The following is a 20,377-nucleotide window of genomic DNA, read 5'->3' on the forward strand; positions in this document are numbered from 1 at the left end:
ATCTATTATAGAAGAATCGGAGACCCATAATGGGATCTACGATATCTGCGGGATAACCATCCACCTACTTGTCTATGATGGTAGTACACTCCGTGTTGTCCGGAGCTGAAACGAATGTCATGTCTTGTTCCAGGTCGCTCGTTCTTGGGCCGCCAGTCGCCAGTCTCCCTGCACGCCGGCCGCACGCGCATCTCCCTCGGTTGCCAGGCAGCGAATGCGGGGCCCGCACAGCCAGCGAGTGCGGGGTCTACTCCAGAGTCGATGTCCTTTGCTTTTTTTTCTGGTCTCTCTTCAGGCATACATGCCAAGCCCACTATAATCTGCCATATTTTATCAGCCTGCCGTTGTCTCCATTTTTGTACACTTGGTTCAACTCGAGATTCATGAGTCTGCGCCATTCATTATTTTCCACCACGCCGCTGATAATTCTGTATCTTTTAACGTCTATGCTTCATGGCCGTACAGGGCGACTGGACGAATCCACGATGTGTACAGAGCTAGTTTTGTCCGTGTCTGTAGGCTTGCAGACTTTAGCGGGCTACGCAAACCGTAGGGAGTTCTACTTGCAACAGCCATACGTCTTCTCATCTCGCGGCTAACGTCATTATAACATGTAACGAGTGTTCTAAAATAAATGAATTCGCCCACAACTTTAAACCGCATCGCATCCATTTCCACCCCGGGACCAACACTGTTTGGACTGTCAGGTTCTCTGCCAGCCACTTAGTTTTGGCAGAGTTTATGTTCAGTCCTATACTTTCAGTCTCCCGTTTAAAAGGCACGAACGCATCTTCCACTGCTCTGTGATCTACACCAGTGATGTCGATGTCATTCGCAAAACCAAGGAGCATGTAAGACTTATTGATGATGGTTCCGTTTCTTTGCATACCAGATCTTCGAATTGAACCTTCCAGAGCTATCTTGAATAGCAGATTATAGAGCGCTTCGTTCTGCTTCAATCCATCTAACACAGCGGTTCTCTACCTGGGGTACATGTACCCCTGTGGATACCTTCAACGGGCCCAATGGCCTCGGACAGAAATGCATAATGGCGGATATATTACAACTTATTGATAAAGTTTTGATATATGTATATTTTTTTATTTCAATAAGCTCGGAAACCTCTTTTCAAGTGATTAGGAAGCTTCCTTGAAAGGAGGCTCGGAAGCCTCCTTTCAAGAGGCTCGGAAGCCTCCTTTCAAGAGGCTCGGAAGCCTCCTTTCAAGAGGCTCGGAAGCCTCCTTTCAAGAGGCTCGGAAGCCTCCTTTCAAGAGGCTCGGAAGCCTCCTTTCAAGAGGCCTGGAAGCCTGCTTTCAAGAGGCCTGAAAGCCTCCTTTCAAGAGGCCTGGAAGCCTCCTTTCACGAGGCTCAGGAACCTCCTTTCAAAGGCTCAGAAGCTTCCTTTCAAGATGATCGAAGCCACCTTTCAAGAGGCCTCGGAGAGCCTCCTTTCAAGAATCCTGGAAGCTTCCTTTTAACTGGCCCGGAAGCCTCCTTTTAACTGGCTCAGAAGCCTCCTTTCAAGAGGCTCAGAAGCCTCCTTTCAAGAGGCTCAGAGCCTCCTTTCAAGAGGCTCAGGCCTCCTTTCAAGAGGCTCAGAGCCTCCTACCAAGAGGCTCAGGAAGCCTCCTTTCAAGAGGCTCGGAAGCCTCCTACCAAGAGGCTCAGAGCCTCCTTTCAAGAGGCTCAGGAAGCCTCCTTTCAAGAGGCCTCAGAAGCCTCCTTTCAAGAGCTCAGAAGCCTCCTTTCAAGAGGCTCAGGAAGCCTCCTTTCAAGAGGCTCAGAAGCCTCCTTTCAAGAGGCTCAGGAAGCCTCCTTTCAAGAGGCTCAGGCCTCCTTTCAAGAGGCCTGGAAGCCTCCTTTCAAGAGGCTCAGAAGCCTCCTTTCAAGAGGCTCAGGCCTCCTTTCAAGAGGCTCAGAAGCCTCCTTTCAAGAGGCTCAGAAGCCTCCTTTCAAGAGGCTCGGAAGCCTCCTTTCAAGAGGCTCAGAAGCCTCCTTTCAAGAGGCTCAGGCCTCCTTTCAAGAGGCTCAGAAGCCTCCTTTCAAGAGGCTCAGAGCCTCCTTTCAAGAGGCCTCGGAAGCCTCCTTTCAAGAGGCTCGAAGCCTCCTTTCAAGAGGCTCTAGCCTCCTTTCAAGAGGCTCAAGCCTCCTCTCAAGAGGCTCGGAAGCCTCCTTTCAAGAGGCTCGGAAGCCTCCTTTCAAGAGGCTCTGGAACCTCCTTTCAAGAATCCCGGAAGCTTCCTTTTAACTGGCCCGGAAGCCTCCTTTTAACTGGCTCGGAAGCCTCCTTTCAAGAATCCTGGAAGCTTCCTTTTAACTGGCCCGGAAGCCTCCTTTTAACTGGCTCGAAAGCCTCCTTTCAAGAATCCTGGAAGCCTCCTTTTAACTGGCCCGGAAGCCACCTTTCAAGAGGCTCGGAAGCCTCCTTTCAAGAATCCCGGAAGCTTCCTTTTAACTGGCCCGGAAGCCTCCTTTTAACTGGCTCGGAAGCCTCCTTTCAAGGATCCTGGAAGCCTCCTCCCATCTGGCCCGGAAGCCTCCTTTCAAGAGGCCCGGAAGCCTCCTTTCAAGAGGCCGGAATCCTCCTTTCAAGAGGCCCGGAAGCATCCTTTCAAGAGGCCCGGAAACCTCCTTTTGAGAGTGCTGGGAGCCTTCTTTCGATAGGATCGGAAGCCTCCTTTTAAGAGGCTCGGAAGTCTCCATTCAAAAGGCCTGGATGCCTCCTTTCAAGAGGGCCGGATGCCTTCTTTCAGACGCCCGGAAGCCTCCTTTCAAGTGGCCCGGAAGCCTCCTTTCAAGAGGCCTAGAAGCCTCCTTTCAAGAGGCCCGGAAGCCTCTTTTCAAGAGGCCCGGAAGCCTCCTTTCAAGAGGCCCAGAAGCCTCCTTTCAAGAGGTCAGGTAGCCTCCTTTCAAGAGGCCTGGAAGCCTCCTTTCAAGAGACCCAGAAGCCTCCTTTTAAGAGGCTCGGAAGCTTCTTTTTAAAAGGTTCGGAAACCTCCTTTCAAGAGGCCCAGAAGCCTCGTTTCGAGAAGCCTGGAAGCCCGGAAGTCTCTCTTCATGGGGCTTGGAATTTATCTTTCTAGGGGCTTAAGTGCCTACGTTCAAGAGGCTTAGAGGCGTAATTTCAAGAAGTGGCTCGAAAGCAGCCTTTCAAGAAGCTCGGAAGCCTCTTTAGAAGAGCTCGGAATAATCAAAATTTCAGCCAGCTTTATGGAGAGAGAATCTTATATTTTGTTGATTTTCAGTTCCATTTTTCATATGGTCGGGGTTCAGCCAAAACCAAAATAAAAATTACCCAAGTTTTCGTGTAGCAGATCCAATTGAATACAAATCTTATTGGCTATCCTTGCACCCTATAACTGAGGATATCCAACAACAAATGTACGAATGAATTGATATGAACAAAGAGACACAAGTCAGTCAAAAAGGCGCATGGTGCCTTTTCGCTGAACCCCGACCCGATCTTATGAGTTACATTTATTTTCAATTACAGCAAAAAATAGGGGGTACCTCAATCAATTCAAATCTGTGAAGGGGTACCTTTCAAGAAAAAGGTTGAGAACCGCTGATCTAACATCATGAACTAATCGGATGTCTCACCAGATATTCTGACGCTTCATTTGGATCCATTCAGCGTCGTACGAATCAGCCTAAGCTTTGCCGGAAAGCCATGTTCTAGAATTATATGCCACAGTTCGTTCCGTTTCACTGAGTCGTACGCTGCCATGACAATTATCATTATCAACAATTTGTCACAGCTTAAAAATATGGTCCGTTGTTGACCGTCCTTTTCGAAAACTGCTAAGATATCCGCCGACAAAGGTCTCTGCAAACGGACGCAATCTGCTAAACATAATTCGGGAGATCACCTTGTAGGCGGTATTGAGGAGCATTATACCTCGATATTTAGGTATAATCACTTTCCAATCGACTTCATCACTTTTATTACTTCCTTCAATTTATGCATTTTCTTTCTCTTTCAAGTTATATGATTTCTTCTTTCCATGGATGCACTTGCCCAGCAGAGGGCAATAGAGGATATGACTTCTTCTTTCAATTTAGGCATTTGCTCGGTTCAATGTAAGGGAAGTTATGATACCTTCTTTCGAAAGATGCTTCTGCCCAACAGAAGAAAAGAGAACATTTGACTCCTTCTTTTAATTTAGACATTTGTTCGACTTAAAGCAAGGGGATACATATATGATACCTGCTTTCGATGGATGCATTTGCTCAGCAGAAGGCATAAAAGGATGTGATTCATTCTTTTAATTCAAGCATTTTCTCGGTTCGAGGCAAGGAGAGATATGATCCCTTTTTTCATAGGATGCATTTGCACGGCAGAAGGCAAGAGAGGATATGAATCAATATTTCAATTTAGGCATTTGCTCGGTTGAGGGCAAGGGGAGATATGATCCCTTCTTTGTGGGATGCATTTACGCGGCAGAAGGCAAAAGAGGATTCGACTCCATTTTTTAATTCAGATATTCGCTTGGTTTAAGGCAAGGGAAGATATGAATCCTTTTTTTCATATAACACATTTTCCCTGCAGGAGGCAAGAGAGGATATGATTCCTTCTTTAATTCAAGCATTTTCCCGATTATAGGCAAGGGGAGATATAACCCCTTCTTTCAAAGAATACATTTACCCTACAGAATGGGAGAGAATGATTTCTTCTTTCAATTCTGTTACTTGCTCTGATATGACCCCGCTTCCAAAGAATGCATTTGCCCGGCTGACGGTAAGGTAGACAATGAAGCATGCATTTCCCCTCTCGATAAATAGAAGTAACGTCATTATGTATGAGATTCCTTTAAAAAATACATTTCATAACGCATGAGCGAATAAGAATCTAAAAACTTTTACATGAAAAATAAAACAAGCCTCCAATTGCCTATCATAAGTTCTATTTCATTCAATTCCGTCACGTTATAATCTATACAGATACGCTTTTCGACTTCAACTGGAAGGCCGTCAGTGTCACGTACTTGACTCGACATTACAAAGTGGTGGAATTAAATGGACTAGAACTAAATTTGTCCTATGACAGGGCAAGACATTCCACTTAGAAGCTTAATAATTTTCTTAGCCACCAATGTAAAATGAATTAAAAGTTTATTTATCTTGCTAGTAGTGTCAATATTTGAAATGGTTTCGTTTTTATAAGAACCTTCTCTATCCTTATTTTGCCCCGTCGTACAATCATGTGTCCAATTATCATGTATTGTCCTTTCGGTAGAAAAAACGAAGCTGAATGACTTAATATTATTCACACAGCTCTTATAACAATTATGCCAAATGACCATTATGCCAAACGACTTTATACCGAACGACATTACACCAAACGGAATTATGTCAAACGGGATACAATCTATCCATTGTACTTGTCACACAAGATACATACTCATGCAATGGTGGACATAGAAAAGCGTTCAATTAATAACTGAGGAAATGTTAATAGAATACAAAGTAGAAAATCGGGTCAACTTCCAGTGGGAATGTAGAGCTCTCGAAGAAGAAGAAGAAGAATAAAAGGACCAGGGCTATGTTTGTCACCCCTCCCCAGATGTCAATTCACCATTTCGTAGTCCATTTACCAGGGATTAACATTTATTTGATGGAAAATCATGAGTTAAGAGCCGACACAAAGCATATTTTGCGCACTTTGAGAATGAAAAGAGAAATGTCGCTTTCAATGGGTTCTCACAACCCCTTGAAAGTCGTTTCCACATAGCATCAAAATTGAAAAAAATATCTTTCGAAAGATATGTAATCTTTGTCATTCGGTCATAATTCGACTGTTCAATAAGGATCTATTGTACTGGGTCAATATGATTCTATTATCTAATTTGTTATTTTTTTTAATATCCAAAGAAAGCTCCACGAATATATCGATGTCTGCCCCATCGGATCGTGCCCCACCGGATGCCTGAGCATAGCATACGGCGGGGCACGCGACTGAAGTCTACTCATGCACTGAAGTAGATATTGCAAAAATTATTCATCGTTAAGTGTTTAACCATTGCTGAGTGGAATCGGAGCTGTTCGACAGAAACAAAAATATGGTTTTCAGATATGCTAATAATTGGTAAAACGTGAGATGAAAACAAGGATGGACTCTTACTTAATTGTACTTAATATTTAGGATAATTTAAAGCAAACGATATTAAAGATCGCATTTATTGCTTTATCATATTGAATTTGGTTTCGTGTATGACCAAACTAAACATCCGATTTAACTATTGTATATGTCTATTACGAACTTTTAAAATTTCATGACTTTTTCTGAATGTGTACAATTAACCGAATCAGCCATTCGATCAAAATACGCAGCAAAATATGAAGCACATTGCTGTTGCTCTCTAAAGCAATTCATCACTTCTGTGCTCCTTGGTGTATTATTAGTTATCGATTTTCGTTGTGATCGTAAAGCAAGCAGTTCATCACTTTTACGACTGGAAGACAAAATGTACTGCATTTGGACCGGTATTATACTTACCCCTCACTCAACAACCATCCGGAGAAAACGAAGCAAACTAAAATTGACATATTTCCTCAGAGCATCAGTTCGTGAACGGATCAGCATATTCCATATATATGAAGCATATCGGTCACATTTCAATATTTTTCAACCAGCGAATTGAAACTGTAACTTTAAGAAAATCTTGGCTCATAGAATATTTTTATAACATCTCTAGAATCACTAAAAATTAAACATTGATATTTTTCCTCTATTGATATTCTAATAAGCAAATAAGCATTTCACTTGATACGTTTAATTCGAAAAATGTATTGAAGATAATCATTTGCCTGCGGTGGGGTTTGAACCTACGATCCTCAACCTTTTATTGTTCAATTGTTCAAATGTTTTGAATAATAAAATTTGGAGGCGATTTTACCAAACGAATAAAACGAATATATTCGTAGACAATTAATATCCATATAGGGCACATATGCGATCATAAGCAGTAAATATACATGCTGTATACCGACATGATGTGCTTCTTGAATGCCGCTGCTCAAAGGTTTGATTGTTTACGAATCGAGCGGCGTTAGCGAAACATCGCTGCTTATACCATAGCATAGATAGGTACTTGTGTTGGTACATAAACAAAATCAACAGCGTCATTTTGGGAGGAAGCACAGACTATTAGATACCGATGGCAGCCAAAGGGAATACCACTGAAGTTTCCCATATGGTACCCCGCTGGGCCATGATTTGGGAAAGACACTGGTGGAATTTATTGCACCACGGCCCTGTGGAATGGGAAATTTATAGGAAAATTTGAATATTTGTAAGTCATCAGTTACTTGGGAACAGATTGATGAAAATTTATGGTAGCCCTCTTTCGAAGCTCGGAGATACCTGTGAAATGCCGTGTACATGGCAGGGAAATTTAATATCAATTTATTAAGGAAAACATCGACCAGAAGAGTAAATCCTACCATAAAAATAAAGTTTTGTGGATCAGGAATTCGTGATAAAAAAAACCACGATTGATCCACCTAACGGTGATGATGCCTGTGTCGCTCATCATAAAATGTATTGCTAGAAGTTAGAGAAGTCAAAACAGCAATTAATGAGGATAGATCCCATTATTTGTATTTCCATCATATTTATTTGCTAGCATTGATGAGTTCAGTGCGTGTTTTCTCTTGTTTCGGACAGCAGGACGATCGCGCGATCTGCCGAAATATTGTGTTCTGCATTGCGCGGCGGGCAATAAAGTTAATCAGTTCAGTGCGTGTTTTTCGGAGTAGCCATCGAGCAAGCGTTGTGCAGTGCGTGTTTTAATCGTCACGAAGTAATTAAGATATCGAATTAACCTTTAGAAAAAATACGTAAGACACGCGATGCTTTTCCGTTTTTATATAATTAGTCGCTTACCAAGGCGATTTCTAATATATTTCCTTCCCAACTAACATACTATTCCTATACAGTGCGCTCATGGAGATGCAGAGGATTCTTCAGTCTCTTGTAGCAATGAGTGTCTAATTGACTACGTGGCCGGCATCGTCATTGGTCTTGAATTAAAAAAAATCCGAAGCATGTACAGTGAGAATAGCTTTCTAGTCCCGAGAAAACTATTCAATTGGTGAGCTGTGCATTATTTGCTGTTTCTCGGCCAATCACGACTAGCAACTACGATGGGTACAGTCAATCAAGCTAAGCTAAGTTAAGCATATTTGTTTGCCAGTATTTATTTTACAAATATAAATCAATTGGCGCTGAAAAATTTAGGGACAGTACTCACCGAAAAACATTTCGCGGATTTTTTTTTATGCGGGACGACATTCCGCGGAATGTACTAAATCTCCGAAACACATTTCGCGAAATGCACCTTTTTTCCTAAATACATTTCGCGGAATGTACCTTCTCACCGAAAGTCATTCCGCGGAATGCCATTTAGCGGAATTCAGTTAGAATAATTATCATTGAAATATTTAAATTAAAATATTATTATATTAATAATTACTGAATTTTGCTTAATTACATGAAATCCGGTCTAAATTCTTTTGGATTGTGATTTAAAGCAATGAAAGAAGATAATGCTTTGAATGACCGCACCCGGTCAGTATGAGGAAAGAATGCCATCTTGAAATGGACACGTTTGCTCGGTATAAAGAAAAGAAAGAAGGTAGTCCCTTACAAGATGAATACAGTACTAGGTGCTCCAATCTGCCAAGTTTGTGGAAGTGAAGAAGGCTGGGGTGAAAAATTCATTTTCAGTGCAAAACGAAAGCAAACCAGCTGGCTCTCCCATACTAAAATCAAAGATGGCTGAGTCGTGAATTTGGCAGATTGGAACACCTAGTGGTGTATTCATCTTGGTCCCTTCTATGGAATAACGCATCTGCGCGGTATAGAGCAAAGGGAAAAGATAATGTCTTATTTGAATGGATACGTGTGCCCGGTATAAGGCGAAAGGGGTTGATAATGACAGATATAATAAAGGATTTGTAAAGGGCCCCACACATGCTCCGACACGTTGTACAACTTTAGCTCCGCCCACAGCAAATTTTGGTCCGGTCGGAGTAATGTCGGATCGTCTGTGGGCAAGTTGTACGACTGTTGGACGGACGGTTTCAAAGTTGTAAAGTTCGTCGGCTGAAATCAAAACCGTTTGATTTTTCTCAGTGTTGTTGTACAACATTTTGTGTAGTGTTGTTGTACAACACTGTAGCTTTCTTCCCTTTTGGTTTCCGAACATTTCACCGTAGAGCGCCGGATTTTTTTTTTTTGGAATCATCTATTGTCGAACCTTGAGTACGTACCTAGTCAACACAACATCGTATATGATGCTACATAAGATGCGAAAGTGGAGGTGATATACGTACATATTGTATGACGAAGTACCTATATCGCCTCCACTTTGGCATCTTATACGATATTGTGTTGACTGGGTAATTGATGTTGTGACACACGGACCATTGTGCCCACCCGGTGGTCCCCTGACTGATCCGGATTCCGGAATATGCATAAAATGGTCAATTGGTAGATTTCACCGTAGAGCGCTGGAATTTTTTCAAATCCTATTGTTGTCGAACCCTGAGTATGAAATTGATGTTTTGACCACACACTGACCATATTTACCAACGGGTGGTCCCCTGCAAGATTCGAAACATCCGTAATACCAATTAAAAAATTTCATCGTACAGCGGCGGGATTTTTAAGAATAATTTATTATCGAACCTTGAGTTCGGAATTGATGCTGTAACCACATACGAACCATTTTAGCCAACGGGTGGTCCCCTGGAAGATCCGGAACGCCAGGATTTTTTAGAATCATATCTTGTCAAACTCTGAGTGTGGAATTGATGTTGTGATCCATACTCTATACACGGACCATTGTGGTCACCAAGTGAGCTGCAGGAAGATCCGGAACATGCAGAAATGGACAATTTTTAAATTTCATCCCGGAACGCCGAGATTTTTTAGAACCATGTGTTGTCGAATCCTGATTATGGAACAGGACCACATGGAAGATCCGGAACATTCTCGCTCAAAATCACTATGTTGCTTTCTAAACTCGATCTAAACACGATTTGGACATCAAAATTTTTTAATTCGCTATTTTATCAATTTCACACTTTGTTTTTTTAGAATTTTGTTTTCAAGTTTTTTATCCAATCAAAAAGTTTCTTGAATCTATTGACCTTTTTTTTTATTTTTCAACATATTTACAGTTTGAAAATTCCTATCCAATGCTGACTTATTGAAATTTTTCAATTTTCAGTGTTATTTTTTTATTTTCCGTGTAACCAATTGGATAGATATTATAGAGTGTAACATGCACCACTATAACCTTCTATTGAATTAGGTCAGTTGTAGAAAAATACTAAACTACCAATATTTCACTCTTCAAACGTATACGAGCGAAAACACGGAAGAACAAAATAGTACTTAATTTTCAATATTTTTTTATAAATGTGTAGAACTTTGAAAATTGACTTTAAACCACATTTAAACATGCATCTAAGTTTATATTTTTGATCAACATTAAAAACTTTTCGAAATCTGACCAATTAAAAATTACAAAAAAAATCAAAGTATCCCGTCTAAAGGTGGTTTTGGGCACTAGAGGTTTAAGGGGAAAACGTAATGGAGTGCGGCAACGGAACGGCAACGGCAAGCGGTTTGTCGACAGTTTATACTGAAAAAAAAATACGCATCGTTGCCGCTGCTGCAAAACGCAATGCATCCGGATTTCAATTAAATACTATTTATTATTAAATACTTTGAATATATCAGAACAGTAGGGATAAGTGTTGCGTACCATCTATGGTGGGGTGCAGATGGCGGACGGTACGTGGAGGAGGCGAATGAACCACGAGCTGCGTCAGCTGTTGGGAGAACCATCCATCGTTCACACCGCGAAAATCGGAAGACTGCGGTGGGCCGGGCACGTAGCCAGAATGTCGGACAGTAATCCGGTAAAAATGGTTCTCGACAACGATCCGACGGGAACAAGAAGGCTTTGGTGCACAGCAGGCAAGGTGGATTGATTTGAGGAAGATTTGCGGACCCTCCGCAGCCTGCGTGGTTGGCGAAGTGCAGCCATGGACCGAGCTGAATGGAGAAGACTTTTATGTGCAGCACAGGCTACTCCGGCCTTAGTCTGATAATAAATAAATAAATAAACAGTAGGGATAAATCCTCCAGAAATTCTTTAGGAAGTTTCTCCAGATTCCGTCGGAACTTACTCCAGGAATTCTTTCGGAAGTTCTTCGGGAATCTGCTCTAAATATTCCTCCAGAAGTTCTTCCTAGCATTCTTCTGCAGGTATCTCCAGGAACTTTCCTCCTGCGCAAGTTCATCCAAGAATCCTTTCAGGAGTTCCTTCAGAAATTCTTTCGTAAATTCCTCCAAGATTTTTTCGGATATTCCTCCAGAATTTCATTCGAAAGTTCCTACAGGAATTCCTCCGCAAGTTCTTTAAATAATTCCTTCGGAAGTCCCTCCAGGAATTTCTCCGCAAATTTCTCCAAGAATTTCTCCGCAAATTTCTCCGAAAGTTCCTGCAGGAATTCCTACACAAATTCCTTCGGAAGTTCCTCCGGAAGTTCTTCTAAAAATTTCTCAGGAAGTTCCTCCAGTAATTCCTACGGAATTTCCTCAGGCAATTCCTCCAGAAATACCTCCACAAATTCCTACAGAATTTCCTCCAGTGATTCCTCCTGAAGTTCCTTCACGTGTTCCTCCGGAAGTTCCACCAGGAATTCCTCCAAAAGTTCCTCCAGGAATTATTCCGGAAGTTCCTCCAGTAATTCCTCCGGAAGTTCCGCCAGTAATTCCTCCGGAAGTTACTCCAGTAATTCCTCAGAAAGTTCCTTCAGTTATTCCTCCGGTGATTCCTCCGGAAGTTCCTCCAGGAATTCCTCCGGAAGTTCCTCCAGAGTTTCCTCCGGAAGTTCCTCCAGGAATTCTCCCGTTCCTGGAGTAGCTTCCGGAAAAATTCCTGAAGATACTTCCGGAGGAATTCGTGGAGGAACTTCCGGAGGAATTCCTGGAGGAGCTTCCGGAGGAATTCTTGGAGGAGCTTCCGGAGGAATTCTTGGAGGAGCTTCCGGAGGAATTCCTGGAGGAACTCTGGAGGAATACTTGGAGGAACCTCCGGAATAATTCCTGGATTAATTTCCGGAGGAATTCCTGGTGGAACTTCCGGAGGAATTCCTGAAGGAACTTTCAAAGTAATATCCGATGGAATTCCTAGAGGAACTTCCGATGGGTTTCCTGGAGGAACTTCCGAAGGAATTCCTAGAGGAACTTCCGAAGGAATTCCTAGAGGAACTTCCGAAGGAGTTCCTGGAAGATCTTCCAAAGGAAATCCAAGAGGAATTCCCGAAGGAATTCCTGGAGGAACTTTCGAAAGAATCCTGGGTGACAATAAATGATTCTAAAATAAATCCGCCGCTCTACGATGAAGTTTTCGAATTGGACATTTTATCGATGTTCCGGATCTTCTAGCGGACACCCCGGTGGCCACAATGGTGCGACGTAGTGATACTTTTAAGATCTTTATTTTTATTTCATTAGCAATTTATGGCTCAGACAATTTTAAAATCAGAAGGAAATCAGAGATTTAGTTTTTAAAGAAATATAGAATTAACAAGGGTTTAAGATTGATGGTAAAGTTTCTAACTTTCTGGATCACCAAAATGGGCATAAATATTGTTCAAGCCTTGTTGCTGCACTTTATTCTGAGATGTTGCTTAAATAAAACCATCCTAATCGAATCGACTACCCTATATACAATTTCAATGGTTTTCCTCCGTCCTATTGGGGATAGAGATCTGCTAATTACTTCTCCCTTCGGTTGTTGCAGTACGATGGCAGAAATAACCCATTTAATTCACTACGACTACGCGATTGGTTTCATTAGACCAGTGATTGGGATGGTCCCTTCGGATTAAACATACAACGAGCAAAAAATACATCGGACATCGGAGTAGGTAAAAAAGTACAGACCGACAAAATAGAATCCCTTCTGTTTCATGTTTTATTTGAATAGGATGGATTATATTATCCCACAAGACTAGGGGGAATTACAGATTGCAGAACAAATTTAGGACCCGAGTTACAAAGCGGAATGGAATATGCAACGCAATCTCAAATGCTCACATCGTCAATATCCAGCAGAGCTCCACAATGTAAGCCCGATGTAATAAAGTTAGTTTAAACTAACATGGTCGTTGCCGTAGTCGGAAAGTTTTCAAGTGCAGGCAAATACCACGCGACAGTGATTGAGTGCCTGTCGATTCATCCATAAGGCAAGGCGGGAAGCTACTGTTATCCGCAAAGGCGTGAGCAGCCAGCCAGCGGCTAGAGTCGAGAGTCCACCAACGAGCTGACTGGGTATATGACGACAAAAACTGCTCGCAGGTCAAGTGCGAAAGCGTGATAATGACTGAACATTGTTCGATTTTATCTTCTCCATTATGACACAAACTGTGCTACAGTACACAGACCGGGGGGATGATACTTGGCGATAAAACAGGAGACATCGGTTCCACGCTGTGTCGAACAAGCCATGCTCTACAACGAAGTGTATCACCGTCCCGTACCGCATGGATGCCGTTGATAGTGAGGTATAATTATGTGTTGAGAGCGAGAGTTCACAAATTTAGATAACAAAATTTCAGCCGTCAATGGAAGTTGACTGGTGTACAGCTGCGTATTTGCCATTGTAAAGTGTGAATTTGGTTTTGGGGATATTGGTTCTGTATTATCACGATTCATTAAAATCTCATATTGTTCAACACGATCATCACGATAGATGCTTTTGTGACATTCAAAATAAAATACCTAGCACAATATTGCAGACCACCCTGCAGAACATATATCTCACTTTTCGAGCAGGCTTGAAAACACTAAACAGATTAATTTTCCAAATTTTCCATAATTAATTTCACAGTAATCATTAATCTGCATTAAATAACATAAGCCAAAAGAGGTTATAAACTACAGAGAAAGATTTTCGCTGTTGTCATTATCCGGAACATTTTTGTTGGCTGGGATATGTTGGGAACAAAATGTCATTGCATAATCCATACGATCTATCTATCTATCTATTATTTGGGGAATACTTCTGTTAGGGTACCTAATACAATTTGGTAATCCTTGTTTCCATAGAAACCTGCTTCCACTGCGTTGAGGAAAAAATCGTCTGAGGGAAAAACCACCTTTCCTTGTTTAGTTACCCTAGGACCGCAAGATACACCTGATTGTATTATTTCAAATTTCAATCTAAAGCTCTCTTGTCTGTACCCCGACAAGGGAAGTTCTTTCGAAACTAAAGCCAACCAGTCGTGTGCCGATGTCGGTGCAGCGATTTCGGTGGAACAGAGCGTCCGGGTCATTGGTTCCCTGACGACCAGTAACTGGTTGTATTTCGTTGTGATCTACTTAGTCTCACGGTGTATCTACTTAGATTTTTTTTTTAATATTATGATCTTCTCTTTCATATCGCGTGTAAGCGATAATGTTCTATCGGGGGGTCTAGAACAATTTTTATTTTTTAGGTATTTTTAGTGCAAATCTAACATAAAAATGAATTTCTGTCTGTGCCAAACAAACATAAAAATGAATTTCTGTCTGTCTGACCCTGTCCGAGTCGGAAACTACTGAGCTGATCGGTGTGAAATTTTGTATACAGGGGTTTTTCCATACAAATGAAACAAATATTTCTGCATAACTCGAGAGCCAATCAAGCAAATAGAATCGAATTCGGCATGTGAAGTATTTTGAGGACAACAAATGTTTTTATGTTTTTATGATAATTCGTGACCCCTCCCCGCTCTAGAGGGGGGGGGGTCCCAAGCTAATGAAACATACATTTCTGGGACTAATCTCTATATTTTAGAAGGGAGCAATGCACTTTCCAACAGTCGAGATCTGGCCTGGCCACGTCCTTTCGAATGGTGTGGAAGAAGAAGGATAGTAAGTTGGACACCTACTTAAGAAAGATGCAGAAAACCCTTCGACCTCTCATAGGTGCCACGTGAGGTTTTGGAATTGTTAGTGTGGAAGGTTATAACAGTAAGAACCGTTTTGGTAGAACGTGAAACACAGAAAGAACTAAGATAGATATACAAAGTAGGAAATAGACGAACGTAGAGCTGTGGGGTCCCACAACCTCCTGCTTATAACGTCACTAGACCACCGAACTTGTCTTTTATAAAATTTGAATATATGCGTCAAATTTCCAGTGATTTTTTTTTCTAATTTTTCAATTTAATTAATTTTTGGTTGAATTTTTTAAGAAGTTCTTGCAAGAATTGTAGGAGGAATTTCTGGAGGTATTTAAAAATCTCGTCAGAAATTCCGATAGGAATTCTTTCAAAACTCCTTCAGGCACTCCTTCGTAAATATCTTCCTTCAGAAATGTTTCCAGCAATCCCCCAGAAATTCTTTTTGAAACCATCCCGGAATTCTTCCAGAAATTTCATATTCAAATCATTTAGAAACTTTTTTTAAACGATTCCTTCATAAAGTCCTCCGAAAATTCCTTACGAGATTCATTTGAATTGTCTCATCTAGGTATTCCTTTAAAATCTCCTTACGGAATTCTTTCAAATTTCCCTTCAAGAATTCCATCAGATATTACTTCCTATTCAGTGGAAAATTCTTTCGGATATTCCTTTAAAAATCCTTCTAAGATTGACAATTCAATCCAAAATGGCTTTAAAACCCATTTTAAAATTAATTCATCATTTCCTTCAAAAATTTCACCTACAAACATTTTCGAAGAGAGTGCTGATGAATTACCATAGGAATTCCGGAAGTAAATTATAGAAAATATTGCGGAGGAATAGAACTAGAAGAACAGAACAGGAACTATAAAATAGCATTTGCGATAATTTCTGTAGAAATTTCCAAAAGTCTTCCAAAAAGAATGTCAGAATTTTTTTCTAGAATTCTTTCCGAAATTCTTCTAGAAATTTATTGGAATTTTTTTAAAAGATTTTTTTGTGGAAGTTCCTAGAATTTCATCTGAGAACTTTTGAAGGAATTTCTGGAGGAAATTTCGAATTATTTAATGGAAAGGTTTTCGATGGAATGAATTTTCCGAATACTCTAAACAATGAAATATCCAACTGATGTGCGAGTTTCCAGTGAAATACCTGGAGGAATTTCAGTGTGGAATTTCCGGCAGAATTCCAGAAATAATTTCCGAAGGATTTTTTGAAAGAGTTTCTAGAGTTTTAGACGGAAATCTTAAAGAAGACCTCTTCATGCTTTCAAAAAAGTATCGAGAATTATGCTAAAATAAGCACCCTGTCAAATTTTTAGCTAATTCGGATAAAGTTTCGAGGTGGCTCAAGTCGATTTAGTGATTTTGGGTGGAATCAAAGCTTCTTTGTTCGAATAACTTGTTTTAAGAAATCCTAACGTGTAAGTTTATGAGCCACCTCGAAATTTTATCCGAATTAGCTGAAAAATTGACAGGGTGCTTTTTTTAGCATAAGAATTACGATTCTTGGCTGACCGGTTAAATTTTCGATACTTTTTGAAAACATGAATAGGCCTAATAAACACTAATCTCTATGATTTCGTTATAATTTAAAATGCATCAACCATTGCTAAACAAACTCAATAATTCCATTCAAAAACTAACGAAAAAATGAAGTAAACTGTAGCTTCCCGGCATAGCTATTTTCACCTCAAAATAGAGTAAGATTTGCTTAGATTTTAACGAACCCGATGAGGACTATGAAGTAATTTACTATAATTTGCTCAAACTTACACAAACTCAGTTTTTATCATATTTCTCAAATTCGTATCTGGTGGTTTGCGAGCAATATGAAATTCTGCTAGGTGGGTCGCAATCCAAAATGTTTGGGAACCTCTGCTCTAAGGTATTATCAATACCATGTGCCATTAGTTTGTTCTTATCTCCATAGCATAACTTGATATTTAAATGACATTTCGGTGCACTTTCAACGTTTCTACATTTCTACAGAATATCCCAAAACTATCTAACAATATCTATTGACCATAGATGACAGTTTGGACGATCCAGAATATATCAAAAGTATCTTACGATATCTATTGATCTTCCAGAAAATGTAATACGTACCCGATTAGGAACGCATATCTTTTTTTTTTTGCCCCTTTGGATTGCTATAATCGGGATGGGTTTTTGAAAATTAACAATTGATTATGCCGGAAGAACTAGTCTACTTTGACCAAATGAACACCGGGCAATTACATGGAAGAAGATTTTTATATCGATTTATTATATAAACGTTCGCTATAATGTTGATATGAAAGTATCAACCTCTGATTTAATTGTGTTATGGCTAGAGGAATTTTTGAAATATTTTTTGTTATTTTAAAAACTGACCAGCTTAATTTATAACATTTTGTTGAAATAAATAGCACTACCCTTGTTATAATTTTGTTATGCATTGAGTATTAAGAAGCTTTGAGTGACAAAAGAACCTTTTCAGCAGCAATAGATCTCAAGTCCCGAACTTAAAACCTGCTGTTTTTCTTGTTTCTTCCATAAGATTTAATGAATACAGTTGAAACATTTTGAAACTTTAAATAACGAAAAAAGCTTTTATGCAGCTGTAGATCTCAAGTCCTGAACTCTTGGGTAGTTTGGATGGCCTAGATCATCTAAGGAAGATTAAAAATAGTTTATTGTATATCAAGCTACTTTTGAGTAAAAATCTTATTTCGAAACAGCACAGCTCGCTACCAATATGCCCGATATTTTCTGTTTCCGAACTTTACCGTTTTCAGTACGTTCTAGGTGTTCGTAAGGCCTTGATATTTTTCCCTGATCCGGAGATTTTGCTGAAGACAATGTTCACTTTTATCCAGCGTGCGATTTTAAACATCCATTTTTCTTTTAGGGTCATATATGACCCCTTGGGCCTGAAAGGATTAAGAAAACGTCTATGGGATGATCTTTTGAAAAGTGGGAGAGTATGGAGAGAGAGAGGTATTTTTCAGAAAATGATCAACACAATTTAACTTTTTTTTCATCAAATTTTGAACACATATTTTCTGTGTTAAAGAAATAATTATAGTGCGGATGGAACCAATGGAAAAGAGAAAGGAATGTGAGGGGAATGTGTTTAATTATTGATAACCTCAGTGTAACTTCTGAACTCCTTGACCGATTTTTAAAATAAATTGGTGCGCGTATTCTCCCCCTAAGGAGACGATTATAACTGGGATGGGAAGGTCATTGGGAAAGGGGAGGGAAGAGGGGTATTTTTTATATATCTGTCAACTTAGTGGAACTTCTGAACCAATTGATCAATTTAAACCAACTTTCACGTATTTTCGTATCGAAACACGTATTCTCTATCTTAAGAAAACGACTATAGAGGAGGTGTAAGAGTCATTTGGACTGCGAGATGTTATTGGGGTTGAGTATTCCCAAGTTATCGTAAGCATTTCAATAAGACGTACGTACGACTATAACGTTGTCGCAGAGCTAATAATTATAATAATTATAATCTTTATGTTGGCTCTAGAATAGCCTTATACAGCCGAAAAGGCGAAATATAGTGCCAATGGTTACCTAGGTAGTTTACAAAACTTACAGTTCAGTATTACTGTACCCCTGGACCGATTCCATCAATATTGGGACACGTATTCTGATTCTCCAACCTTATAGACGATTATAGAGAGGAAGAGACGGTCGTTGAGAAAAGAGGGAGGAGTTTGTTAAGCATAATATCGTTAGACATAATTTAAAGTCTCCATTCTTTTGTTGATGTTTGTTCAAAATTATCCAAAAAAAGGCAAATCTTCGACAAGGACATTTCCCTGAAAATAATATTTCCTCGATATAACATTTCCACGAAAATGACATTTGCATTTGCCGAAAATAAAATTTTCGAATAAACAACTTTTCTCTGGACATATCGTTTTTTAGAATATGATAGGAATTTTTAAGCGAAGTCAATGTTTGCAAAACTGAAGTCTGCCTTCTTTTAATCAAATGATGAAGTATCATTAACGAACCACAATTACCCAGTTGACCAACTGGTCATTTTCCGATTGTAACAAAAACTGCGAATCACACTGACAATTTCGGGCAAGGCCGAGTACATACAGCTAATATATCTATATAGCAGGAATATACAGCAAGTCGAATGAAAAATATGTAACACGCAAGACAAAAACAAACCAAAGCTCCGAACAAAATTATTATTTTGAATTCAATTTGGTACATTTTAACTTCTACTGACTTCAGTGTCTCCTACTTGACTCGTACCTATACATACCTTTGTAAGTTGTTAATTATTAGCACACGCATCCATCTCTACTTTAACGATAACACCACGGCTTAACAAAAGTTGTTATCTGGTTCCGGTCGCATGAACTTGCGCATTTCACACTGAAAAAAGCACCATCACCGATAGGTGGATCAGTGTGGTTTTCTAGAATTCTACTATCAGAAGCCTTTTAAAATGATGAGGGTGATAGTGACATCAATGCAGCCAGCATCTCCTGTAAAATGAAAGAATCATTCTCTCGTTACCCTCCGGGATCCATCCGGTTACGTTAAATCCGCAGTCAACCATCCAGCAACGATGAATTAAACTGAACGGGTTTCTTGAGCAGACAGCTTTATGCCTTCCAAGCGTTGACTTCTGCACAATGTCACAACCAGGTGCAACATGTAGGTCGCTGAAGAAAACAGAAAGTCTTAAACAACCATCCCTAATCTGCAAGGATTAGGATTCATTTGAAATATGGGAAGCACGAGGAAAAGCCTCCAGGTATTAGGATGGAAATATAATGCCATACGCACGCATTACACTATATTAGACCATAAGATAGATATCAATGTTAATTACCGTATAAAGAAGACACCAGGATAATTTGTAACCGTAGGCCCGCTTTCCCTTGAAGGTGGATGTGAAGCAAGAAATGTTGAGCTGGGAATTATGGTGAATTGTGCAAAGGAAGCAGATTTTAGAAATTTTCTAAATTAACTGTATAAAGCAAGGTATGAAGCATTATCCACCATTTGGCAGGTTGCCTTACAATATGGAAAGTAAAATATGCTTCATCAAATTGAAACATCTGGAAATCGGAAGCATTAAATTGCATTTTCTAAAAAAACTTTTGTTTGACTTTATTGTGCTGACATTTACAGCGATGTTCCCCTGAACGTTGGTAAGATGAAACTGAAAATTCAATTTTTTTTTGCAAACAAACCTGTGAAATTCAGGAATTTATTATTACATGAAAATTTAGCAAAACTTTGCTGGATGTGTTTATTTTTTATGTAATCTGAAGGCCCTGTGTGAATTCGACCGGTAACATGATACATATATATGTACTCAGAGCTTTGGCAGCGATTCTTCCTTGTTTATTATCCACTTTAACGATTAGATAGATAACGAT

The 20,377-nt window shown here is 39.9% G+C and overlaps 1 protein-coding gene across 8 annotated transcripts in view; it reads right to left on the bottom strand.

Annotated features, from left to right (window-relative positions):
• LOC134212133 (cGMP-dependent 3',5'-cyclic phosphodiesterase-like) overlaps positions 1 to 20,377 on the bottom strand; it is a 208,371-nt gene that overhangs the window by 124,289 nt on the left and 63,705 nt on the right. The window lies entirely within an intron of this gene.

This window comes from Armigeres subalbatus, chromosome 2 (assembly GCF_024139115.2).
Source record: "Armigeres subalbatus isolate Guangzhou_Male chromosome 2, GZ_Asu_2, whole genome shotgun sequence".
Classification (NCBI taxonomy): Eukaryota; Metazoa; Arthropoda; class Insecta; order Diptera; family Culicidae; genus Armigeres; species Armigeres subalbatus.